General features: G+C 25.8%; 1 protein-coding gene across 1 annotated transcript in view; it reads left to right on the top strand.

Moving 5' to 3' along the window:
• The window catches only part of LOC107448374 (homeobox protein aristaless), a 182,600-nt gene that overhangs the window by 76,700 nt on the left and 93,472 nt on the right, over positions 1–12,428 (top strand). The gene's annotated exons all lie outside the window — the stretch shown is intronic.

Raw genomic sequence — 12,428 nt, 5'->3', positions numbered from 1 at the left:
TTACTTTCATAATTTTTCTTCTTTTTTCATTAATCTTTATTATTTTCCATGCTTTATCAATATTTTAAACTTATTTTATGAGTTCTATATACTTGAAGCTTATAAGCAGTAAATAAAGCTTATTAATTTTCTAAATTTTTTTCATAATTTTTTTTCTTACTGAAATCAACAAAATTTTTAAATAAAATCACTGAAGGCATAATTACATTCGATTTATCAGATGCTGAAAATGACTGGCCATTCGTAAAAGTAAAAAAATGTCATTGTTTTTTTCAGTTGGAATTTTAGTACATCGCAATTTCTGGCACCCTGGATTCATTAACAATTATCAAATAACTGTCACAAAATCGGGCTAAATGGCGTTTTAAATCTACTTGTGTTTTGTAAGTGGGGCAAAAAATGTTTTTTCGCTTTAAGTCACAGACAATTAGTTTTTGAAGTGTTTTTTCTCACAGGAAATGAGAAAAAAAAGCGTTTACACTGTAATTGATTTTTTTGGGCAGTTAATTTCTGTTAAGAAATCAGTAAATTTTAAAAAGCTTGTTTCAGTTTATTTTACTGTGATTCACCTAATAAACCGAAGAACTGGATTTAGAAAAAGAAAAAAAATTACGAGAAATTTAATTGATACGTAATGGTTCATTAACTGGATAAAATGAGTAGATAAAAATCTCAACTTTTTTAACTCAGATTTGTAGTTATTTCCAGTAGTAGAGTAGATGATGTTTTGAAAATAGTAAAATTGTACATATAATTTTGAAATTGTTTGAAATTTTCTCCTAATTGATTTATTGCGGGCGTTTTTTTTCTTTAAATTTAGAATCAGTAAAACTTTATTATAAATTTAAAAAAATTAAAAAAATTTAAATTCTTCTGATTCTCTTGAATTCAATAAAAATTATCTAGTTTACAACTGTAGTAGAAACTATTAAACTATTAAAACGAACTAACACGAATGAAAAACTTCTACTAAATATACATTATTTGTTTTAAACTTAGTAATTAATGTCACATACATGTGTTAGGAAACAAATATTTAAAATCAGGATTTATTTATTGATAATGTACTTTGAGACAAACTTGCGTGTTCAGTAATCGCAATCTAAGGTAATATGTTTTATGAAGTATAAATGTGCCTTGTAAAGTAATATGCCTTGTAAAGTAATATGTCTTGTAAGGTAATATGTCTTATGAAGTATTTTCCCAAATAATCTTTATAGAATAAGATGAAAAAATATTATTAATCAACAATATAATAATAATTTATTATCTGTAAGGAATATTTGCAAAATTTTCGCTATAGCTTATCGATTTGTTTTTCATTATAGCCAATGTACTTTACCAATACAATTCCTAAAGTTATACATATTTTATTGACTTCCGAATTGAAGTTATTATTAAAGTTATGAATTGTTTCGATTTGACAAACCCACGTAACTTTGTCTTCTTAAAAAACTTGATTTTAATGGCACAGATTAAAAAACTGACAAAACTTAATCATTGACTAAAATAGTTATTGTGTTGAATATTTCTTTGGTTTCACCGTGGTAGTAGCAGACTAAGAAAAAAATTTGATTAAAACTGTGGGAATTTTACCGTGTTTTTTGCTCTGTCAAAAAGTTCGGTCATTTTTACCGAAGAGCTTTGTCAATGATTTCGTTAAAACAAAAAACTAAATTTTGGTTTTATGATATGTGATTAAATTTGGTAATTTTATCATGATATCGAAAGGCATAAAAACCATTTATTCGGTTAAATTTACTTTTTAGTTGTAATAAGAACTTTAATTTTGAAAACCAGAATTTCCACTAAACTCTATGGTAAATATGACAGAGGAATTACGAACTGAATAGCTTAAATACCGTATATTTTGGTTTCCTTATCCAGAATTTTTTCCCCAAAAATATAATTATCATATAGGTGCTGTAATTTTACCAGAATTTTTTTTTCCTTGCACTATTAACAAATATTCAAACGACCATTGTGCCCAAGTTTTCACTAGTCTTAAAGATACCGCAAAATTGCTTCATATACATATGGTTCAAGAATTTTTAAATCTACCTCTGTGCGTACAAAACAATATGTCTTAATACAATGTATACATTTTATTCTATGATATCTTCTTTAAGTTTTGTACTTGAAATACCCTTTGATTTAATTGATCGTAACTTTTCGAGTAACAATAAAAAAAATAAAATACTGACATTACATTTAATTAAAAGAATGTTTATCTCTGACAATTATAAGAAAAGTATTTATATGTCAATTGCTCGCAGAGATCAGTTTATAATTAAAATTAATAAAAATTATTTTGAAAGTTTTATGATTAAAAAAGGTTTTCATTCACTTTAAAAGTTTTAAAATAATTTTGAAAACTGAATTTCAAATTTTCGAAGAAGTATTGTTGTAAGTGGAGGACAGATTTGGAGAGTTTGGCTGGAACTTCAAGTTTCATTTGCTTCAGTTCTTGAAAAGAACTTTAAGCGATATCAAGAAGAATTAATTTAAGAATAAATATTGATTTTTGTATACTCTTAAGTTCAGACTGAATATTCACAGTATTTCCAAAAGATTAATCAAGGAGTTAATATTATAGGTCAACCCTGACCCGATTTTTCTGAAAGGCTATATAAAACTCACATTTTTATTTGAAGATATTAAAAATTATACGATTTTTTAAACAGAAAGAATATTAATTACCGCAAGTTAAATCGTTGTATTTTTGCAATCATACAGATTCGATTGTTCTTGAATATCCCGGCATGCTTAAGTATTGCGTATACGCCATATTCTTTCTTGGTGGTATTTGACTTTCCAAAATCTGCAGGTAATGTGCAGGTAGGGCAAGCAAGGCAACACCTCTTCTTCTTGATTACGGTAATCATTCCTGTCAACAGTGGGGCCACAGACTGTCAAGATGGCTCCATCAGAATGGACCACTGGTCAACATTTTTTTCCCTATTCTTTGACTTCTGTGGGTGATCTTATATCACTTATATTTTTTTGCCTTGTTTAAGTACATTAATTACTCGACTGAAGAGAGCTATTAGGAAAAGAGGGATGCACTTTAACATTGTTTCCTTGTAACTTTTTTTTTCAAATAGTATGAGGTAAAAGCTATTACAATAAATGCAATTTGAGTTTTATTATAAGATCTCACTCAAATGAATGTCCATGATTGAAATTTTTAAATAATGATTTTCATCACGTTGCGATAGTCGAATTCCAATTCTTAATTAATTCTTTATTACTAGTTCTTTTTTTCACTCAGTTCGTTGTATTACTGTATGCATTATCGTTTAGTGGTTTTAAAAAAAAGTAAAAAAAAAAAAAAAAGAATTATTATGTTATAATTTTGAAAGTTTCATGAATTATATATAATAAAGGCGCCGAATATGCGATGGCCGTCTAATAAATGACATTATTGTAGCCGGAGGTGGTAGACTCGAACAAAAACGTAGATAATAGGATAGTTTCTTTTTTGTGATAGTAAGAGTAGATAGTATTGCAATAAATGCAATTTGAGTTGTTTTATAAGATCTCACACAAACGAATGTCTACAATTGAAATTTTTAAATTACAATTTTCATCACGTTGTGATAATCAAATTCTAATTATTAATTCCATTATTCCAGTTTTTTTTCCTCACGTAATTCGTAGTATTACTGCATGCATTATCATTTAAAGGTTTTTATAAACACTAAAAAAAATTATTATTTTCTAATTTTGAAAAGCTTATTAATTATATAGAATAAAGGAGCCTAAAATGCGACTGATGTCTAATAAAGGACACCCCTATTGTAGCCAGAATAGTAGACTCGAACAAGAATGTAGACAGTAACATTGTGTTCCCTGTATATATATATATTTTTTTTTTACAATGGTATGAATAGATAGTATTGCAATAAATGCAATTTGAGTCGTATTATAAAATCTCACTCAAACGACTGCATACAATTGGAATTTTTAAATTGCAATTTTCATCACGTCGGGATAATCAAATTCCAATTATTAATTTCATTATTAGAGCTTTTCTTTTAAACAATTCGTTGTATTACGGTATGCATTATTGTTTAATGATTTTTACAAAAACTAAAAAAAATTATTATTAAAAAATAAAGATTATTATTTTATAATTTTAAAAGTTTTATCAATTATACTGAATAAAGGCACCTAACATGCAATAACTCTCTAATAAACGACACTCCTATTGTAGTCGGATATAGTAGACTCGAACAAGAACAATCTAAAATACACATGAAAAAGACGGCGAGAGCACAGAAGCTAGTTATTGATTATAAACCGAGTATGGTTGGTCTATGGAAGATTTTCCTTTGTTGAATTCTAAAGTACGTCATTGAATTGTATAATTTTTAGTCAAATGCGAAGGAAATGTCCTATAGATTCTTTTTTTTTTGTTATAAAATTGTCCATAAATAACCATGGTCCATGATTGTATCAATTAGATCTTACGTATTTAATAAGCATCGGTATTTTCTTGATATTATCCGATATTAGATCACTTTTTCTAAGTTTTGAATATTTTGTTAACATTTTATTTGAGATATAACACTACGGTGCTTTTAAGTTTTGCAAATTTGACCACTCTGTAATAGTTTCCACCAGTCACATGTACATTAGATATAATAATGAACATCATAACAGGTGTTATGTTTTAATATTATTTTTAAAAATAGTGTTTTATATTAGGAATTCATTCATTATAATTTTTAAAACTATTTTTAAAATAACCTTATTCCGTCACCATAAAGTTATTTAAGCTTGTTAACGAAAATTAGGAAATTTTTCTTATAATAATCCCGGCAACTTAATATTTTATATAAATTTTAATTTTTTAAAAATTATTTATGCAGTAAATGGGGAAAAAAACTTGATTGCTTTGTGAAACTATCGTTGCAAGTATTCCAAAAAAAGAAATAGTAATGATAATCCTTTTTTCTTTCCTTTTTAAAAAAATTAAACATTTATAGCTTAATTTAGATTACGCATTTATTTGCAATTAATATGTATGTATATATATATATAAGGTGCTGTAATTTTACCANTTTCAAGTCCATTAAAACTGATGTCTGAGGATTCAAAATAATAATCTTAAAAGGTGATTACATTTGATTACTATATCATTAACTTAAACATTAATAACTTTTTGATTGCTTAATTTAGTTTTGAAGTATTTGATAGGATCGATTTTAAAGAATTAAAATATATATATATATATATATATATATATATATATTAACAGATTTTTTTTTTTAAAAATCCAGTATGGCGTTTAAAAGAGACATCAATGTCTTGTGATTGTAACTTTAAAACAACAGATAAACCAATCAGATAAGGTGAAACACGCATCACTGCTCATGCCTTTTTTTCATACTAATTGGTCAACAGAAACTGAAGTTCAAAATTTTTTTGTTAATTTCTTGTCTAAAGTGATTTTTTTTTAAACAATGTTCTTGGGATATAAATAATCTGAAATAATTATCTTTCCCCATTTGTAGTTTTACTAAACAAATTAAAAGGACAACTAACTTAATCATGTAACTTTTTATCGACAAGTTAATATGACAGGTTGAAATAGTTTAATTATTGCTGTTGTAATTATTGCTGTTTTTCACACTAAAATATGTAAAAGTTGAGGAACCAGCGGGTATTAATTTATATCGTTGAAATATAATTATAAGTTGAGTTGTTTTCCTTCTCTTCCTTTCTTAATTTTAAAAAAGCAATTAATCCCTATTTATCTATAGCGTGATCATGCTATAATATCAATGAGGGGAAAAAATATCTCTTTAACATGACCTGCTGTGTTAGTTCATAAAATAAATACCGGAAAAAAAATTCTACTGCAATTTGATGAAAACAATTAATTGTACTTATTATTAATCAGCTGAAGAAAAAAAGTTATCAAAACCATTACATCTTCATCATCGATTTTATTTTTAGTATAAACAAGAATATTAATGATTTTTAAAGAAAAAGAACTAGAAAAATTAAATATTGATTGAAAAAAAGCAGAAGATTTTCATTAACAAAGAAGTAATATTACTACAAATATTAAGCCCTATCGGCAATTGCATGTACATCAATATGTTACTTTAAAGCGATATTATGAACTTTTAAATTCATTATTTTCTTATGAAAAGCATGCACAGCGGTTGTAGCAAATTTGTTCTTAATAAAAATTATTCTTAATAAAGAGTTTAAGGGAATGAAAAAGAATAAACCTAATTTATTTAATAAATATTTATTTACATAATTAAATTCTATTTTTGTCTTAACAGGTACAATAGAATTCAGATAATAGAATAGAATGGAATACAATGAAATAAAATAGAATAGAATAGAATATATATATAATAGCAACATCCTGAGATCGAATATATAGCTTTAGAGAAAGTAAGCTCATGAACGCGAAAAGCAATATTTTAATCATTTAATCAATTAAATTTATTTAAATTTATCAATCACTTTTAATTTTGGCATTAAAATTTATAAGTTATGATTTTTACCCTTTTTTACATGTTGTAAGTTATTTTTAGTGTTCTTAGTACAAAACACGCGGTAAAATTATGGTAAAAAATAGTGACATCCTGAGTGCAGCATTCGTAAAATCATTTTTACCATAAAATCCATTTTTAGCGTAAAATTTTATTCCGTAATTTTACAGTAATATTTATTTACTTACAATGATTCAGGGATTTTACAGGATTTGATTCGGAATTTTTTGGTGTTTCTCTTCACACTTATGACATGAAACAAAATACATAAAACTGAAATACCCTAAGATATTTATGATAAGATATTTAACCTAAGATACCCTAAAAACTGTCCAAAAGGTTACTTAATCGAATTTAATCGAACAATCAAAATGGCTTTTTTTTTCTTTTTCTTTAGGTTAAGTGTTCTATGTATTAGCTGAGATTGCAGTCATGTTTTGGCAAAAAATTAAATAAATACATAAATGAAAATAAATAAATAAAGCGTCTAGAATAATTACTAAAGAGCAAAATTTGGTGATAGGTGAAATTAGGTGTCTTTTTAATTACAAAGTCATATTTCTGTAAATAATCTTAGAGTTATTCAGAAATAAAATTTAAATGTCAATAAATTCTACTATTGCATGAGTGTCTAGCCAGTTTTTTTATGCTATGTGAATTGATACAATATCAACTATGAACTTCAGCTATTCTAGAACAAAATTTTCTAAAAACGAAACTAGCTAACTTTTTTGAATATCTTCAAATTATGATAGATGTTCTATAAAGAAAATTGCGATTAGATGAATGCAATGCGAGGCTTTTCTAGAATGAAAATAGCTTCCCAAATTATTCAACTTCCTCACAAAAAAATTTATGTTTAAATTATAATTGATATTCTACTTAAAAAATTTAAGTAACTTAAAGGAGATACGAGGCTTTTTTAGAATGACTGTATCTCTCCAAATTACTTAACTTTTTCGGACCAAATTTCTGTTAAATATATGCACAGTTATTTTTGTTTTTTGTTTTTTTGTAGTTCATATTTATATGATTGTATGTTATATCCGCTAAGATTATCAAGATTCCACTTTTTTACATTGAGAGTTTAGATTTACAGTGCCAAGTTTATTTGATACTGTTGTGATGAATTTTACTTAACTGAAAAATCTGTTTTCAAATTTTTTGTGAGCATTCTAGCGTTTTCAACTCCTCAGAGGCAATGAGGACCAGTGATAGTTTCATTTCATTTGTTACTACACTGTAAAAAATTGCGGATCAAATTACGGTAAAAAAGTACGGGCACTCTAAATACCGGTGCTTTTTTATAATGAAATTCGTTTTTACCGCAAAATTTTCAGGAACAAAAATCTAATATTCCGTAACTGTTATATAGTAATATTTACAGTAAAATCAACGCATAATTGGAATTAGAAAAATACTGTAAAAATAACGGTATAAAATTTAACCCAAAATGGATTTTAAGGATGCTGCACTTTGTGTGCCAATACTTTTTAACGTAATTTGATCCAGAATTTTTCACAGTGTATGTTATTATCTAATCACCGCAAGAATTTTTATTTAATTTTATTTATTTATTTATTTATTTTTTGGGGGCGGAGAGGGGGAAACTTTCCAGTGCCCATTTGTAGAAAAGGGTAACAACAAATCCACTAATGAGCAAATCTATGCAAATTCAATTTTCGTATCTTTCGCTTAAAAAAATATTTATCAGATGCTTTCCACTTCCAATTTCCACATAAAATTAATCTAGAGCAACAGATTTTATTGGGAAGTAACCAATCTAACAACGTTACTAAAAAATAAGGAAATAATTTATTTCTTTACCCAGATATTAGACTTTTACAGAGAAGTCCACTGCTTTATTAAAATTATTATTTTTCAATTTTATTATTTTTTATAATTTACCAATTTTTTGCAGTTTATTTTCATTTAAACAAATTGTGGCATCAGTTACATTTAATGAAAGGGTTATATCTAAATTTTCATTAAGTAAAATACATTATTTTTACAATAATATATACAATATTCTATACAAAATATGCTTGAATATAAAAAGGTAAGGTATTTTCCGTTAGACTTTTGACAGCATTATTTAATCATTATAAGAAAAGATTTTTATAATTATAAAAACATGGGTTTAAACGTTACATTTGAAATGTAGCTACGCTTGAATTAATTCTTTTTATACATTTATACACATTTTGAACAAACAACACCCATTTTTATCTTCTAACGTTTGCTATAATGGAATTGTTCTTTTAAGATACGTGGAATTCAGAGCTTTCCTTAATCTTTGCGAGAAAGTCTTAATTCAGAATTCTTATCTATATCATATTCTGTAAGACTTCTCAAGTTACTTCTGGAGAATAAAAACTATAATTTCTTTGATAATTTAGCAAGTGCAAATATGCCTTTTTTTTTTCAATTCAATGACTTCAATTTTGATTTTCATTGTTAGTATTATTGATAATGGATTTATGATACTTGTCATTTTTAATAACCAAACAAATGCTACCTCTATACCGACATGTGAACTTTCAACAAGATCACATATATATTTGACTTCATACCCCTTCAGAAATTGTCACACAAATGACATATGCTATCTATATCCACCCATTAACCTTTTCCCGAAAACAAAATGATAAAATTTTCACAATTATCAATAATTTTAAATTGCATTCTTGAAAAAGTATTTTTCCTTTAATTCATTTATAAAAAATTTCCACTTTCCTCTAAAATAGCTAAAGTGCTTTATTTTATTTAAATATCTTATACATAAAACGAAAATGAAGGAACATGGCCTAATTCGTATTTTTTCATTTCAAAAAATTAAAAAAAAATTATGAAATTTATACACATAAATTGCTTTTTGATGTTATATAAATAATTCTAATACTTTAAATTACCAATTTGAATCATTCAAAGTAACTATACTTTGACTCTCAAAATAACATAAATTTTTTTTAATGAACTTAAAAATATAATCTCTATTTAAATCCATTAAAAGTTCTTTTAAAAATTTACTATTCTGACATGATATAATTCTACAACCTACCAATGTGAATTGTTCAAAATTACTATACTTTGAGACACATTATTCTTTCAAAATAATACATAAATCTTTCAATGAACTTTGAAATATTTACTCTCTTTAGGTTTTTTAAAAGATTTCTCTAACAAAAACTAAATACAAATGAGAACAATATGGTGTAACAAAAATAACAAATCCAATTTACATCTCAATAACTCTTCTCCTTAACTTGAATGAAGAATAGAAAAAAGTTATAATAAAATCTATTTTAGGCATTTATAATTGCCCTTCATTGAATGTAATATGACAGAAGATCAATTAATGTAATTAAAACCATTAATCTATGTGTCTGCCTGTTCGTCCACTGGGGATGTACCTGGGCGGAGCAGTAAACATCCAATGAAAATGCTTCTCTGAGAAGAAGGGTGAGGAACTAGATTTGGCATTTTATCGCCAACTCACTTATTTAATACTTTTATTTCATTTTCCAAATACGCGAATGTTTTAATGAAATCTCCATCGATGCAACTTGTTTTTATTGATAATATTAAATAAACATTATGCTGACAATTGAATAATAAAGTAATGTTTGCATTACATGTATGTTTGTACTCAGCTTTTCCAACAATAATATAACAAAATTATAATGGAATAAAAATTAACAAATAAAAGTTTTCTAAAATTAAAATCAACTTGAATAAAATAAAAATGAAATATTTTTGACACCTTACGGAAAGTGACATTTAAAATCTCTTATTATTGTTCAACACTGAATATACTTTTATTTTTAGAGAATTCAATATTAACTTTGACGCACTATTATGTATAATAATATTTTTTTAAGTAAAACATAGAAGTCAACGAATTTTTGCTTTTAAATTTTAACATAATAATTCAACTATATTCTAATATTTGAAATCTTCAGTACAATGTAAAAAAAATTGGTGATAGTTGTCAATATTTTTGGTTTCGAGGTAAACAAAAATTATTTCACGTGTATGTTTTTATTTGCTTTTTCACTGTTTTAGTTTTATTTATTTATTTTTTCATTTTTCCTTATTTATTTACAAACAAATAATATTTTCAGGGTCATTAGAATCAATTTATCTCTTCATTGCAAAAATATTTATTCTAAAAAAACAAGCAAATTTTAGTAATGGGTATTCGCACTAATTTTTTTCAAACACTTATTATTTTGTCAATTTTATATCCTTTTTAACACAATAACTACAGTTTTGCACTTAAAAATGTACTTAGTTTACCTTAAGACTAAAAATGGTGGCAACTATACACGATTTTTTACAGTGTAGACAAAAAAAAAAAAAAAAAAAAAAAAAAAAAAAAAAAAAAAAAAAANAAAAAAAAAAAAAAAAACACTTTATAAGCTTTTCAGCTAATGATCTAATGGTTTGTTAAAGTAGATCAAACATTCGACCGTTTCCCAGTCCAAACTATTTTAACCATATTTTCCTATCTGCCTTCCAGGGTTAAAAATTCATACCCGTCGAAGAAAAAAAATGTATATTCACTCAGAAAACATACGCTTTTGTCTGATTTCGTAACTTTAAATATCGATTGTATTTATAAATCAGCATATTTAAGATTAGGCTTTCGAACCATTAACATAGCATTTAGTGCGTTAAAATCTGACCAATAGATTAGAAGTTATTAAAGTGTTCTCTTTCGTATTTTACGTGCTGATTTTAGAGTAACAACAACTTAACAATGAGTATGATTTAATCTGAAGGAATTAGTTATTATAAAATGGTTAGTATTTTATAAAATATACGCAAAAGAAAGAAATTTATACATACGTCATATTCTTTCAATTTTGAATTAATATTTAAAAAAAATAAAATAAAAGCGCTTTATATTATACTTAATTTTTATCACATTCAATCATATTTAATTTTTATATTCTTAAGCACTTTTTAATTGAATTAAAAAGGGAAACAATTTAGCCATCACCACAGAGAAATTGCGAAGTGTTTCACAGCATAATTTCGTGATAAAAATTTTTCCTCACATTCTGTTACAATTCTCATTTTTGTAAAAATCTTCAAAATTTTAAAGAAAATTTGATGCTTTATTACAGTTTCTTATTAGTCAATGCAGTAAAGAGCTACTAAAATATGAAAAAAATAATGTATTAGAAATGATACTGATAAAAGAACAAGCAACGAACGCGTTTTTAGGGAAATACAACACATTAAAAATTAAGAAAACAAAATATTCATTTAAATTTTACTTTGATAGCTTAACTAAAAGATTTAAAGAGATTTTATTAAATAATATGCTTTTTTTATTTTTTGTATATAAAGGCATGCGGACTTCAAAATTTGTTCATTTCTTCCACTAGTATGCTATACTACTAAACAACGATTGGTTGATAAATTATACATTTTGTTTGGGTTGAAAAGTTTCAACATTTTTAACCCAAACATAAAACCTTAACCTATACATAAGCCGGTTGGGCCTTTTAAGCGCATAATTCCGTAATCTTATAATTTTGAACTGAAGACATTACATCTTCTAAGTGCACCAAAAGAATACAAATGCTTCGTGAAACGTTTTTATTATTCATCAAATGTTATAAGAATTTTAAAAATATCTCACTTTTTGTCTGTAATCTCCCACTACATTCTTTGAAAAATTGGTTCACCGTTGCACTATAATACCGGTACCTAAAACCATAATACGGTGTAAATTCGCTGCAACCTAAATATTATATTAAATTGTTTCCTTTCAAGTTGAAGCATAGTATCGTTCTATCAAGTTTAAGAAGTAAGCTCATTTGGTTTAATTTAGCATCCTCTTTAGGTTGCAACTATAGTATGGTTAACACGCTCCACAATGTTTAACAGAATATATAT

The sequence above is a fragment of the Parasteatoda tepidariorum genome, chromosome X1 (genome assembly GCF_043381705.1).
Source record: "Parasteatoda tepidariorum isolate YZ-2023 chromosome X1, CAS_Ptep_4.0, whole genome shotgun sequence".
NCBI classification, from domain to species: Eukaryota; Metazoa; Arthropoda; class Arachnida; order Araneae; family Theridiidae; genus Parasteatoda; species Parasteatoda tepidariorum.
Note: the sequence above shows the minus strand (reverse complement) of the source record. Positions and strands in the feature narration are given on the sequence as shown.